General features: G+C 49.0%; 1 long non-coding RNA gene and 1 pseudogene across 1 annotated transcript; both read left to right on the top strand.

The window, feature by feature from the left end:
* The first annotated feature begins 1671 nt into the window (after window positions 1-1671).
* LOC127578517 (ferritin heavy chain-like) lies at window positions 1672-6466 on the top strand (annotated as a pseudogene).
* A 6116-nt stretch (window positions 6467-12582) lies between these two features.
* LOC127578391 (uncharacterized) lies at window positions 12583-14977 on the top strand. Its single transcript, XR_007957517.1, has 3 exons — window positions 12583-12674; window positions 13420-13512; window positions 14332-14977. It is a non-coding gene; the product is annotated as an uncharacterized LOC127578391 (long non-coding RNA).
* Window positions 14978-15672: the final 695 nt, after the last annotated feature.

The following is a 15672-nucleotide window of genomic DNA, read 5'->3' as shown; positions in this document are numbered from 1 at the left end:
GCCACACCCTCCTCGCAAAACCACAGCCCGCAAAGGGGTGGGCAACCGTCTTGTCCCCAGTGCAGTCCTCCTGGGGGCAGCGCATGCTGGGAGTGATGTTTCAACCATGCAGGAAGGATCTGACTGGGAGGGCCCCTCTCACCGCCAGCCAAGCGAGGTCTTGGTGCTTGTTGGTGAGTTCTGGTGATGAGGCATTCTGCCAGATGGTCTGAACAGTCTGCTCAGGTAACCACCCCACAGTGTCCATCGAGTCCTTCTCCTGCAGTATCTGCAGGATGTTCCATGCTGACCACTGCCTGATGGACTTGTGGTCAAAGTTGTTGGTCTGGAAGAACTTTTCCACGAAGGACAGGTAGTGCGACAACGTCCAGCTGACTGGGACGTTGCGTGACAACGGGGCCAGGCCCATCCTTCACAACATCGGAGACAGGTAGCACCTCAGCACGAGTGACACTTGGTGCCCACGTACTTTGGTTCCACACACAGCCTGATGCAGCCACAGATGAAGCTGGTCATCAGCATGAGGGCGACATTGGGGACACCTTTTCCCCCATTGTCCAGGGACCCGTTGGACCCGCTCCAAGAAATGGAATGGCAGGTGGTGAAGAGGAAGAACGCACAGAAGACACCACCCAAGAGACAACGGGCCATGGGAAACAAGAGGACAGGAAAGAAAAGAGTAATGCAGCAGATGGACACCAGCGACCTCTCCTCGTCGGAGGATGAAAGCAGCAGCAGAAGCCGATGATGGAGGCAGAGGAAGCGGCAAAATGAAGGAGAGAAAACCGAAGAGAAACAACAGACGGGAACAAGTGAGGGAAGAACCCTGCCTGCCGAACTCTGCTCTGGGATGCCGGGAGAAGCACAGAGGCCATCGCCCCCCACCCCAACCCAGCTCCAGGAGACCAGTAGCAGCACCGCATCCGATGCATCCCAGCACCAGGAGATGAAAGAAATTGGACCACCAGAGAAAAGGACAGGCACAGATGGATCCTCCCACCCAGCGACACCACCAGCCTCGCCACAAGGGAACCCACACCAAGGGGGAGACCATTCCCAAAATCTGAGCCCGGAATCAGTGATGCAGTTCACCAAAGTTGTGGGCATGAGGACCCAAGTCAAATGAAAATGGACTGTGTGATTGGTACTGAACTCCAAAAGAGCCATGGAGATAAAACTGGCATCTCTAAATGTGCGCAGGCTGAAATGCACTGCACGATGTGTTAACACCTTGCAGTTACTCACCAAGATCAAGGCGGATGTGACTTTCCTGCAAGAGTGCAGACTGCCACACCTCTGCATCTATCGGAGGCAGTCACTATGGTGGTCCCACTGACTGTCGGTGTGGTCAGGGAGCAATGATTGTTGCTCTTCCGGCCTGGGGATTCTGATGCAGGTGGCAACTTCTCAATCACCAAAGTCAAAGAGGTGGTTGGGGGGGGGGGGCAGCTCCTCGTGGCAGATGTGATGTAGCGGAACACTCCGCTCCAGTTAATTAACATGTACGCCGTGCGTGTGTGGAGCAAGCGGCTGGCCATCCTCCAGCAGCTCCCACCGCTGCTGACGATGTCCCGGCCAGTTGTTCTGGCCAGTGACTTCAACTGCATAGTGGATGTGGCTGGATGATCCGGCAATGCCGACAGCAGACTGGACAGCACCTCCAGACACCTGATGGAAGCGGTTAAAGATGCCAAGTTGTGTGACGCCTTCAGAACCCCTGCAGGCGGAGCACAGCCGCAACACACCTGGTCAAGGTTGGACGGCTCAGCCCGGTCCCGGATCCACTTCCTCTTCGTGTCCGAGCCAGTCACGGTCAGATCCACTGACATCATGCCGGTGTTCTTCTCTGACCACTGTCTCCTTCGGGCCTCCTGTCACCTACAGGAGGACCAGAGGTAGGTAGGGGGACGTGGAAGATGAACATCAAGCTGCCGACCCCAGAGAGCATTGAGGAACTAAAGAGGGATTACGCAGGTTGGAGAACTATGAAACCCCTCTTTGACTCCTCTGTGCACTGGTGGGAAGCGACAAAGGAGAACATCAAAAGGTTCTTCATCCGCAGAGGGGTCCAGAAAGCAAGACAGAGTCAGAGGGAACTGTGCCAACTCCAACAGACCTGCAGCAACTCCTCCTTCTGCAGTCAAGGGGGGTGGATGTGAGGGAGGAACTCTGACAGGCAAAGAGCCGGCAAGCCCAGCTCCACGCCTCCAAATCCTCCAAGATTATCTTCTGATCCAGGGTTCACTCCGTGGAGCAGGATGAGACGTGCTCACGTTCTCTTCTTCCAAAAGGTGCACAGAGGGAGCTTTGTGATGCACATCCTCGAGGAAGAGGACGGCTCAGTAACATACTCGCAGATGTACATATAAAGGATCTGTAGATCCTTCTATGCCAGTCTATATGACAAAAAGGCTACAGGCAGCACAGCCTCCCAGAACTTCCTGTCCTCGGAGGTCTTAGATGACAGCAAGTGGGAGTCTGGACCAACCACTGACCCTGGAGGAGCTGACTGGCTCCATCCTTTCCCTTGATTTGAATAAAACTCCCGGAACCGACGGTTTACTGGCGGAGTTGTACTCAGCTCTTGTGGGACTGGATGGGCCCGGACCTGCTGGAAGTGTACAACACTCTGCTTCTGTCTGGCAGCATGTCAGAATCCATGAGGAAGGGCACCATTACCCTCATCTACAAGCAGAAGGAGGAGAGGGGAGGACATCAGAAATTGGAGGCCTATCTCACTGTTGAATGTGGATTATAAGATCCTGTCCAAGGCCATCGCCAACAGAGTCAAGTCTGCTCTGGACAGGTGATCCACCCGGACCAAACCTATGCTGTACCTGGCAGGAAGATCTTTGAAAGCTTTGCGGTGCTCAGGGACACCATCGCCTATGTGCAGGACAGAGGGGTGGACTCCTGCCTGGTCAGCTTGGACCAGGAGAAGGCCTTCGACAGGATATCACACACGTACATATTGGATGTGCTCTCCAAAATGGGCCTTGGGGAGGAAATCAGCAATTGGATCCAACTGCTCTACACAGACATCCGTAGCGCAGTCCAAATCAATGGGTGGGAAACAGACAGCTTCCCCATTCAGTCTGGAGTCAGGCAGGGCTGCCCTCTCTCCCCTGTCTTGTTTGTGTCCTGTATAGAACCCCTTTGCCGAATCCATCAGGAAGGACGAGAGCATCGGAGGGGTGACGTTGTCAGGCAGTGGGGGCACCCAGGTGAAAACCTCCCTGTACATGGACGATGTCACCGTCTTCTGCTCGGACCCAAGGTCAGTTCGCAGATTGATCAGCATCTGCGACCATTTTGAGTTGGCATCAGGGGCCAGAGTTAACCGCGTGAAGAGCGAGGCCATGCTGTTCAGCAACTGGCACCACCGATGCAACGTCCCCTTCATCGTCAGGTCTGACTACCTGAAGGTGCTGGGGATCCGGTTCGGAGGGGCCAGGGAATGCAACAAAAATTGGTGGGAGCGGATTGGGAAGGTGAAGCAGAAACTGGGACTGTGGGAACGGCGCTCCCTGTCGATAACTAGGAAGAACTTGGTTATCAGGTGTGAGGCGCTCTCAGGGCTGCTGTACTTGGCACAGGTGTGGCCTGTTCCTCGCTCCTCGGGCTTGGGAATCACCTATGCCGTCTTCCAGTTCATCTGGGGATCCAAGATGGAGTGGGTCCGATGGGTCGCCATGCACAGATCCCTAGATAATGGGGGAAAAAGTGTCCCCAGTGTCGCCCTCATCCTGATGACCAGCTTCGTCTGTGGCTGCATCAGGCTCTGCGAGGAACCAAAGTACGTGGGCACCAAGTGTCACTACATGCCGAGGTTCTACCTGTCCCTGATGTTGCGAAGGATGGGCCTGGCCCAGTCAGCTGTCCTTCGTGGAAAAGTTCTTCCAGACCAACACCTTTGACCACAAGTCCATCAGGCAGTGGTCAGCACGGAACATCCTGCAGACACTGCAGGAGAAGGACTCGACAGATACTCTGGTTCCTGAGCAGTCTGTCCAGACCATCTGGCAGAATGCCTCATCACCAGAACACACCAAGAGCTCACCGTGAGAGGGACTAACGACTGATCCGTACACAAATGTAATGGTTTGCACTGCTTTATTGTTGTACATAGTTTGTTTTTTAATGATGAATAAAGTTTCTTTTGGAATAATAAAACAATAAATCTGAAGAACTGGACTTTCTGCAGTGCAGTAAAATGTATGACCTGTATTTCTCTTGATCATTGGAGGAGTGTTCTGGGAGCCATTGTGTTACACAGCAGAGATCCTGTAGTATGAAAGGGCAGGGGTCAGATGACAGTGAACAACACTACTGACCCCCATGGTCAGATGATAGCATTGCTTATCAGCTCGGAAGCTATACCACTGTCAATCAGGGGTCTGGCTCCGCCCCATTAGGTAAACACCCTTGTTTTGCTGGACCACTCGGACTGGTCTGTGCGAGCACCTTTGTTCCTGGGCACATCTACTATCGGCCCGTTTAAAACACCTTTGTCCTTGCTGGGCTACCCAGCCCCCCAGCAACATAAAAGTGCTGCATGTTTGGTTTTTCTCTCTCTTTTTCTGTCTCCGAGGATGTTGAGGTGAACTGTGCACTACTTCAGGGTAGTTAGTTAAGGACTCCCGAGACCAAAGAGCCAATGTTTGTCCAGAATCAGGGTGTCCAAACATTGTACTGTTTATTCCTTGATCATTTGTACCCAGTTATTGTGTATGAGTGTGTGTGTGTGTATATGTCTGTGTGTGCACACACACACCTCACCCTCTGTCGCAATTTCCCTCCACATTCGTGCTCCTACGTGAGAGTGTGTGAGTGTGCATCTGTTCCCATTCATTCTGTCCCCGCGTTTGTCTTTGTTAATAAACCATTTTTAAATTACAAAGACTGTGTGTCCAGACCTTTCACAGAATCTTTCTCACAACAGATCCTCATTACCCAATGTGAATTTGTTGAGCTAATGGCCTCCCATCTTGGCAGTAGCTGCAATCATTACCTTTTAATATAAAGCCAGCTCATCTTCTGCCTTGGTTTGTATCTGAAGTGGGACGATATTGAGTACTGAGCAGCTTCAGGTCGGACCAAGTTTCAACAGGGTGTTTTTTTTTCCTAACCATGGAATTATTTTGCTGTGTGAAGAAGCTGCAATGAGATGTCATCACTTCCATAGTTGGATTCCTTTTAGTTTTAGATGTTGTACTTCTCCAGCATCTTTTCAATTTCCCAGAGTAGTTCTGGTGCAGGAGTCACACCTGCTGGAGTCAATTTCTGCACAGCTCCATGACTGAACCTTTCTCGGCTGTTCCATTGACGATCTGTAGGTAGGGTATCTGGCCAGCGTCTTGTGAGCTCTACTGGCACAGGGAGAGGTGTTTTGCCTTGAACAAATGTAGTTGTCTTGGTGATTGAATGCTACAATCTGTCCATGTAACGCATTTCGTTTCTTCACTGGAGAAAATTCCAGCCATTATTTCTACCTGCCCATTGAGGGAGACGATTCTGTACTGCCGCTGGACTTTTAAACCTTTAAGAATACATTAACTTGATTTCTACTTGTATAATGATACAAACTTTTAATATGAGTACACTTATTTCCAGTCCTCTTACTTTGACCGGGATGCCGCTGCCCTGTGTCACTTTGCCGAGTTCTTCAGGAAGCGGGGCCATGAGGAACGGGAACAGGCTGAGAAACTGATGGAATCACCGTGGAGGCCGGATCTTGCTGACCGACATCAAGGTCTGTTTGCTTAGGGAAACGTCTGTTTTTCCCCTTTGGTCTTGACATGATACAACCAAGGCATTGGTTAAATTTCAGTGTTTTAAAAAGGCTTGTTGCATTGTTTCAATTCTCTGGTACCAGTTTGTCTCCCCGCATTATGCAACTCCGGTTATTTTTCAGCTGGTTGCTAGTGTTCCACGCGATCGGTGCTGCCTTTGTTTCAGAAGCCAGAGCAGGATGAGTGGAGCAACGGCCTGGCGGCGATGCAGAACTCTGCAGGTGGAGAAGGAAGTGAACCAGTGCCTGCTGGATCTGCACAAACGTGGCACTCAGCACACTGACCCTCACGTAGGTTGTTGGTTGGGTGAATCCCCGCATTATCCATACTTAAGTGACTGTTTACCACTCGGCCATCTAATTCGGTGGTCATCGTCACAGATCTGCATTCCCCTCGGGACTTGGGGAGGAGGAGAAGATTTGCATAACTCCCAATGCATCGTTGATTAACCTCCAATCAGAAATTAAAAGTTCAAACGAGGAATTGGGAGTTCCATGACATCAGATCCAGGAGGCAATTATTCTCTCCCTATTTCCTTCCAGCGGTGTGACTTCCTGGATAATCACTACTTGGATAAACAGGTGTAGATGATCAAGAAGCTTGGAGATCACGTCACCAACCTAAAGAGACTGGGAGCCCCTGAGAATGGTCTTTGGGAGTACCTGTTTGACTAATTCTCCCTGTATTTACTGTCCAGAGTCGGCAGGTCAATCTGAACATATCGTCCCATTGCAATGGAGAACGACTGGATTGTTCCCGTTTCCTTGGGCTTTGAAATATTCAAATCTGGAAATAAAACTCTTCTGACTTGTTAAATCGGTCATACAATTCTTTCAATCGACAATGTAGGATTCAAATTTCTTCCTGGCAGATGCCGACAATACCACCAAGCACTTGTATCTAATTTTTCTGGGTCGTGGCATGGTACTGCAGTTGAAGGTCAGTTACGTTAAAATGTGAAGTTATCTAGGCGATAAAAGTGGGGAGCACAGACTTTTTATTGGCGCATTAATGAAGAAAATGAGGTTTTCACACCACTAGCTTCAGTATCGCCATTTTTAATTCGTTTTTTAATATGAGCTGTCCGATTGCCGTGCTGAATAATGGGAACTCCTGTCATCGGCTCCATTGTACCGGACCAACAACCACTTCAACAAATACCCCAATGTATGGACAAAGCCTATATTGGGAACATACTTCAAGATGAAGTTTTCAAAGAAAACGGCAAGTGGATTGGGTGTCCACAGTACTGGTTGAACAAATAACTGTCAATCAAAAAAATCAAGATTATTTCTTAGTGCCCTGAAACAATGCAAAGAATTTGCTGGGAACGTGGAATGAGGCAGTGGTGAAAATGAAAAGGGCATTACGAATATTTCCCATGTGACTATAACTCACCAGAAAACAATCAGCTCTCGTGAGTACCGGTCAAATATCCAGAGTTGTGTGATCTGGTGCTGCAACCATCATCTGTGTTGCTTATAAAGACTGTTTAACAAAGTTCAAGAGGAGATTTTCATTGTAAACCGTAAAATTCAAATGTGGCATCATCTTGGACCACATGACTACAGCCTCATTGAAGGAGAGGGCTGTAAACAGAACCGAGGTCAATGTGGATGAGACTGCCTCATGGTCGAAGTGAATGCTTCCTTGCACGGTGGCTGAATTTGGTAAGAAAACTGAGTGGCTGAGAGAGTCGATTTCAGGGAACATTTGCTCAACAGCGGTATCAAACAGAGGTATCGACAAATTGAGGACATAGATTTAAGGTAAAGGGGGAAATGTTTCAGGAGCATCTGAGGAAGTGTTTTGTTCACCCAAAGGGTGACTGGAATCAGGAACCAATTGGCGTGGTGGGGGAAGGTGCTCTCACAACATCTAAGATGCATCTTAATGAACACATGAATCGCCAAGGAATAGAAGGTTATGGTCCAATCGTTGGTAAACAGGATCACAGGAGATGGGTAATTGATGATCTGCATATTCATGGTGGGCCGAAGGGCCAGTCATGCTGTTTGACTCTATGACTTACTTGCTGCATGAGAAGGGCGGGCAAGTGAATTAGGGAGAGAGTGAAATGTTCAAAGTGTTTGGGAGATGGTTCAGGTAGAATACCGATATCGATCGTTGGGGCTGGTAGACTTACTTCTACAGTTTAACATTGAGATATTGGCACAGCAAAACACTTAACCCACACTACAATAAACACTACAACAAGAGGGTGTATTGCTTCAGCCTGGATATGTCAGGAGGGAGAGCAGGAGTCTCATCTCGGGACCGTAGGTTCGAGCCCTTGACTGGGCCACAACACTTTTAAATTTTCTGCCTGTTTCCATGGCTGAATCCGGCTCTGAGATGTCCGAGCTCTCAGTGGAAGGTGTGACGCAATTAACTAGTAGACAAAGAAAGATTCATGCACCCAGAAATCAAAACTGAGCTCATTGTCTGACGCTCAGCTCGGCCGAGTGTTGATGGAAACAACAGTTTGGGGCCAACCTGTCACTGTGGGTCCACAGGAAACAGGTCACGTCAGGATGTGGAGATTTCCTGCTCTGTAGAAATTCAGTGGGGAAAAATTACGATTTGGAACAGCCGGGTTCCATGGTCAACAACAGAGCCATTTATTCCTTTGTGTTTAATGATTTGAATGTAGATTCCCCAGTGTCCGTGGGGAGGGGTAGGTTCCTTTCTCTACATAAATAGCCTGGGGCTGGCCAGTAATCCACTATCTTTTACGTTTCATTGTGTGGGAATTGGGCGTCACGGGCAAGGCCAACATTTCTTGCCTTTCACTTGTTGTCCTTGAGGAGGTAGTGGTGGGCCGCCACCTTGAACTGCTGATGTTCCTCTGGTGCTCCCAGAGCGCTGTTGGGGAGGGTGAAGCCCCAGCAATGACAACAGACTGCCAGGTATTTCCACCTCATGTTTTGCAACGTGGAGGCAAACCTGTAGCTGGTGACATGACGCCCCAGCTGTTCTCTTCAGTGCCCTGACCGTTGAAGACAAGCGTGCCGAATGCCTTCTTCACCACTCCGTCTACCTGCAGCGCCATTTTCGGGGAACTGTGCACTTGTACCCCTGTGTTTAACATCACTCCCCAGGACCCTGCCACTTACTGTGCATGTTCCATCCTGGTGTCACACCCCAAAATGCACCACTTTGCAATGGTTCGAGTTACATTCCATCAGACATTTCTTTGGCCACTTTCCTAGTTGATCCATGTCTTGTAAACTTAGACAACGTATTTCATTGTCCACTACACTGCCAATTTTGGTGTCCGTAGACTTAAGAATCATCCCACCTACAGTCTCTTCCAAATCATTAATATTTATGGTGAACAATAAAGGCCCCAGCATTGATCCCTGTGACACCCCACTGGTTACAAGTCTCCCACAAAACACAACCCCCCAGTACAGCCCTCTGCCTCCTACCACTAGGCCATTCTTTGTATGAAAATCTAAGGGGGTTTGACAGAGTATATGTTTGGTGGAGAACGGAGACCCGTAACCAGTGGTGTGTCATGGGAATCAGTGGTGTTGTTATAGGGTAGATGTTTCCATGAGAGGGAGATTAACCAACAAGGAAATGTGGTACAAAATAAGGGGCTGGACATTTAATATTGAGCCTTGTAGAAACTTCTTCACTCAGAGGGGGATGAATCACTGGTATCCTCTGTCCCCAATTGGGGTAGGGGGCCATATCATTAGATAATTTAAGGTAGGGATAGATAAATATTCAAAGAATTGAGGAACATGGGGAAATGGCACAGAAGAGGAGTTGAGGCCAGCATAGATAGTCTGTGATCATATTGAATGGCATGATAGGCTTCTGGGCTGACTAGCCTACTCATAGTATTTTCTTGTGTTCTTGTTCTTGTGGTGGTTCCTGGGGCTCCAGGAGACAATCTGACCCAGAAATCACTTACCCAGCTGTGCGCTTTCATGGGGACAGGTGAACAATAGGACACAGTGTGCACTCACCCACCTGTGCACTGTCAATGGGAACAGGACAATCATAGGGCCCTGTGGCTACCCATACAGCAGTGCTGTTTCATACGCCCAGTGGGCAATCCAGCCAAAATGATTTATCAAGGAGACCAGATCGACAGTTGAACCTTGCAGACTCACTCCAAGTGATGTGACAGGAAATTGCATCAATACAACAGTAGATATTAGGACCACACGGCTGCTCGAAGCTGATCATGCTTCTGGCAGAGTGTCATTGAGCTACACACAATGGAACCAGGCCCTTCGGCTCAGCATGTCTATGCAGACCATCAGATGCCCATCTACACGAATCTGATTTCCTCTTTATCTAACCCTCGATATCCCTTCACATCCCAGCTTTCGTTGACCTTCTGATGATTTTCATTTTGAATGACTTCCACGTGTGACGTAGATCTACTTGCAAGTAGCTGCTCCCAGAGAACTTTAGCATCTCCTGTCTTAAGATATTGAAATCAGCCTTCCCCTGATTCAGCACCTTAATCCATCCTCATCCTTTCCATACCTAACCTGGCACTGACAGATTTGTGGTCCCTATCTCCAAAATTCTTTCTCACTGGTGCTTCTAACACTCCCCAGCTACATTTCCTTAGATCCGGTCCAGCATCGCTCCTTCTCTCATTGTCTTGTCCACGTAGGTTTGAAAACCTCTCCTGGACATACTTTAAAAAATTGTCCCTCTCGACACCTTTCACGCTAAAGTGATTGCAGTTAATATTGTGGAAGTTGAATTCTTTTACAACTATAACCCTATTATTAATATATCTCAGTGATTTGTTCACAAACCTGCTGCTCCATCTCTTGCTGGTGGGCCTATAGTATACTCACAGGAAAGTGATCGCCTCCTTTTTGCTCCCACTTACAGCTTCATTTGAAGACCCTTCCGGAATATCCTCCCTCATTACTGCTATAATGGACTCTTGAATCAAAACTGCAACGTCACCTTCCCTTTTAACCCCACCCCATCGCGCCTGTAACTTTTATATCCTGAATATTGAATTGGCAGCCCTGCTCTTCTTTCAACCGTGTCTCTATTATTGCAACAGCATCATGTTTGTGTGTGCTGATCAACGCTCTGTATTCACCTACCTGACCAGCCAGACCGCTTGCACGGAAATAAATGCGATGTGATCTTCGCATCCTCCCATGTGCCTTATCTCGCCCATGTTTGCTCTGCCCACTGGACAGAATTAGATTTCCTTCTGTATTTGACTGCACCCATTTCCCTCCCAACTGTGCATCTAGTCTGTGTCCCATTTCACAGACATTAGTGTAAACTCTCTCTAACGGCACTGGGGGCAAACGGCAGTACAAAGACGTGTGACCCTTTCCGGTTCGGATGACCGCCATCCAGCTTCTACAGGTTTCACCTTCTGCAGAAACAGCTCCCTTAGATCCATAAATCTAAAAAAAAACTCCCTCCTGCACCATCCCATAAACTACACATTCATCTTACCTTGTTCCCGTTCCTCGACTAACGAGCACGTGTCGTTCCGGCGAATTCGCACGGGCAAATGTTACAATCCTGGAGCGTCCACAGATGTCCCGTCATCTTTGATCCGTCACCAGGCTGGGCTTTTGAACCCAGCAGCCTCCCTCCCAACAGTCCTGAGTTCAAAAATAGCTGAATATCTGGTGGACAAGATATCGTGGAGCACTGTCCTGGTTCAAACACTGGGTGGACATTAGGACTCTGTGGACTGAGCTGGCGGGGTTGCACCCTCTTGTTTAAGGGCACTGGTGGACATTGGGATCCTGCCAATTCAATCGGCAATGATTTGTGTTCACAGTAAGTTTTTTTTTACTCATTTCAAAAATAAACTTAATTCATAATAAAAATAGATACAAAGAAAGAAGCAGTGCAAAGACTTTTACATGATCGTTACATTCAGTACTGTAAATATTTTTTACAAACAAACCTAGCACCATGTCACTAGTGTGGCTCCCTGGGTTAATACGCCCTTTTCATTGTTCGAGGGGCTTGCCCACTCAGTTGTGTTCACAGTAAGCGCGAGGGCGGCATGGGGCCCCGTCAGTGATCTGAGGAAGTCGTGGCGAGGATGGCAAATGTATGGACTTCCTCAGGCCGTGGTCCCGACAATGCTTCCGGGGGGAGGGGGGGCAGAAGGACCTCGCAGCAGTCCGCACAGATGTATACACAAAGACTACAGATGTATACATAAAGACTGCAGATGCTGGAAACCTGGATCAACACACACACACAATTCTGGTGGAACTCCGCAGGTCAGGCAGCATCTGTGGAGGGCAATGAACGTCAAGATACTGCCTGACCTGCTGAGTTCCTCCAGCACGTTGAATGTGTTGCGCCTGCCCGAATGCGCTGTGTTCAGAGATGCCCTGTCCACAGATGCAAATATCCCTGCACTGAACGCGGACCCACTCAGCACGTTCGCCCGCATGCGCTCGCCTCGCCTCCCTTCACCTCACTCCTTCGCCCATCCCGACCAGCCCCACGTCCTCCGCCCCTCAGGAGCTCCGCTGAAGCGAATCCTGTCGCTTCTTTGACTGACGGCTCCCAGCCCAATCAAGGAACTGCCTCCGATTCGCCTCACGAACTGCACTACGTCACACGCCCGCCCTGTGAGCTCCGCCCCCTGGCGAAGCGTCAGTTAGCGCTCCTGTCCTGCGAGCTGCTGCTTACGTCACGCATCAGCTCTCTCGCGGCTCCGCCCCTGCATCACGTGTCAGGTAGCCCGCGAGCTCCGCCCCTAGGTCACGTGTCAGGTAGCCGCGAGCTCCGCCCCTACGTCACGTGTCAGGTAGCCCGCGAACTGCGCGAGGAGGGCGGTTTAATGGTCGCCAAGTGAGGGAGCGAGAGGGCGGTGGCGGCAAAGTTTACCGGTCACCTCACAACCCGGTGGGTTCAACACAGAAATCCGGGTGACCTGTCGGCTGTGTCTCTTCCCCGCTCCCCGTCCGTCTGGGACCATCCCCCCTCCGCCTCACCCTCAAGAGGGGTGTCGTTTTTCCAGGGTTGGGGTAGGTTTTAAGGTGAGGGGGAAAAATGTGAAAGGAACCTGAGGGGGAACGTTTCCTCCCAGAGGGTGGTCCGGACGTGGACCGAGCTGCTAGAGGGAGTGGTCGAGGCAGGTACAACAACACTTGGACAGCTATATGGATAGGGAAGGTTTGGAGGGATATGGGCCAAGTATGAGCAAATGGGACTGGCCTGCTGGGCACTGTCCTAAGTTTGGAGCTGTAACTGGCCCCTTCTGTCCATTATATTCCTGTATCCACAGCCCGGTGTCCAACCCTGACAGTGGTGATATGGGGGTGATTTATCCTGTGGAGATACTTTCTCTAACTTCCCCCCAATATTTATTGTGGAACAGGAAGAGGTTAAGTGATGGGGTCAGTTGAAGAGGTGGTGGGGGGAAGTGGGTGTGGATCAGAAGCACAGTCTGGGTACGGTTGGTTTGAATTGGCTGTTCCTGTATGGCAGGTTAGTTTAATTCATTATAAATTCCTTTCCAGGATGTTCTGCATTGCCAAAGTTGATCTGCTTCTCATTTAGTGTGGAAATGTCCAAAGGCTCATTAGTGTCCCAATAGTCAGAGCCCACTGCCCAGTCTTACATCTTACTGATGTCGTGTTTATCACAGGAATTTGTCAGACTGAGAACTGCATGTCAGAGGGTGAGAGCACATCTGGTGAAAAGCAACAGGGGAACATTGAGCAACAGATGTAAGTCCGAGGTGAGCGAGGGAGCTGGGATTGGGAATTGGTGTGCATTTCCACTAGCCTTGCACCCCACTGGGATTCACTGCTGTCTGACCTCTGTGCCACTTAACCTCCTGAATTTAAATCCTCCAGCACTAGCTTCCAAGGTCCCTTGTTCTAGAAGGGTGCTTGGTGGTTAGTGTGGTATTAATAATCCAGAAGGCTGGTTTCCATGCTATTTGTTTCTATATATGAATCTCAACGTCTACTCAGTCATGCCCCATTAGAATCTTAAACTCCAAAGAATACACAGCCCAATGTTCAACACTGACACAGTGCTGGTGGAAGGGATTTATCATGTGGGCTACCCTTTCCATTATGTTCCCATATACATAGCCCACTGCCCAACACTAACATGGTGCTGGTGTGGGAAGGATTTATCCTGTGGAATTTCCTTCTTACCTTCTACACCCGTTATATTCCATATACACAATCCAGCGTTCAAAAGGGATCCAGTGCTGCTGTGGGTTATTTTTTGCCAAGGTGCTTTCCCTAACTTACTTTCAATATTTATTCAAAGGCAGACTGGGTAGGTGCATGAAGAGGACAATAATGGATAATGTGATGGGAGGAAGGAGCTTGTGGGTCACAGGCATGGGGATCCCTTGGTGGGTTTGAATGGGCTATTCCTCTGGCAATGCCTGTTTAATTCATTATAAATTCTTATCCAACAATGCAATCTATTGCCAAAGTTGATCTGTTTCTGGTCTTGTGTAGGCTATCTATCGCGCTGCCCATTAAAGTTCCAATAGTCAGAGCCTAGTTGTGCCTCTTACTCATTGTGTTTGTCACAGGAACCTATCAGACTGAGTACAGTCTAGGGAGAGAGAACATCTGGTGAAATGTCACGGGAACATTGAGCAACATGGAATCTGGTGCGAAAGCAATCTGGTGCAAAAACAAACTGCTGCAGGAACTCAGTGGGTCAGGCAGCATCTATGGAGGGAACTGGACAGTGGACATTTTGGGTCGAGACTCTTCGCCTGGACATGAGGCAACAGGTGCAGGTGAGGCTGAGGTGAGAGAGGAATGTGGGACTGGGCAAGGTGTACATTTCCTCTGGTCTTCCTCCCCACTGAGATACCACTGCTGCCCATGCTAGTCCCCTTTATCCTCAATGTAAATCATCCAGCCCAGGCTGCCAACTCCCTTTGTTCTAGAGTTATCTCCCAAGAACCTTCGACCTCTTAACATGCAATATAGGAGCAGGTGTAGGCCATCCAGCCCCTCAAGCCTGCCTTGCCTGTCAATACCATCATGGTGAATCTGCCTCAGCTGTCAACTCCTCTCCTGTACCAGCTCCACATAGCTCTCAATTCCCCAATCTTTCGAAAAATTGATCTTCCTGTTTAAATACTGCCAATAATCTCACCTCCATAACCTGCCAGGTTAGAGTGTTCCAGATGTTCACCATCCTCTGTGGAAATAACTTCCAGTGTACCTCAGTTTTAAATGACTGCCCATTTTGTCCCCTTTTCAAGACCCTCCCACAACTGGAAACATCTCACTTGGGTGCTGGCTGTGGAATTTGCATGTTCTCCCTGTGATCACGTGGATTTCCTCCAGGTGCTCTGGTTTCCTCCCACATTCCAAAATGTTTTTAATGTTAGTTTCTTTAAATCGTTTCTGTCCATTGCCTTCTGTGTATAGGTGAGGGGTAGAATGTGGGTGGGAATTGATGGGAGTATGGGAAGAATAAATGTTAGGTTAGAATTAGTTTAAAAATGATACTTGATGACCAGAGTGGAGTCAATGGGCTGAAGGGCCTGTGTGTGTGTGTGTGTCTCTCTCTATCTTTCTCGTCTGTCATGCCCTCTTATGATCCTATCTAGTTCAATAATGTAACTCTTCATTCTTCTAAACTCCAAAGAATACAAATACTGTTTTAACCATTGCTAATAGCCTGTTGCGATGTGAGGGTCACATACTTCCTGTAATATTTTTAAAGCTGTACATTGACTTCTCTGCCCTTATATTCTGTGCCCTTACTCATGAAGGCCAGCATCCCTTCTACCTCCTTTCCCACCCTGTCTGCCTGAGCTGCTGCCTTCACTGATGCTTGCATATGTACCCTAAGGTTCCCCCTGTTCCTCAGTACTGAGTTTTCTATTCATTGTGTGTGACCTGCCATTTCT

This window comes from Pristis pectinata, chromosome 15 (genome assembly GCF_009764475.1).
Source record: "Pristis pectinata isolate sPriPec2 chromosome 15, sPriPec2.1.pri, whole genome shotgun sequence".
Taxonomy (NCBI): Eukaryota; Metazoa; Chordata; class Chondrichthyes; order Rhinopristiformes; family Pristidae; genus Pristis; species Pristis pectinata.
Note: the sequence above shows the minus strand (reverse complement) of the source record. Positions and strands in the feature narration are given on the sequence as shown.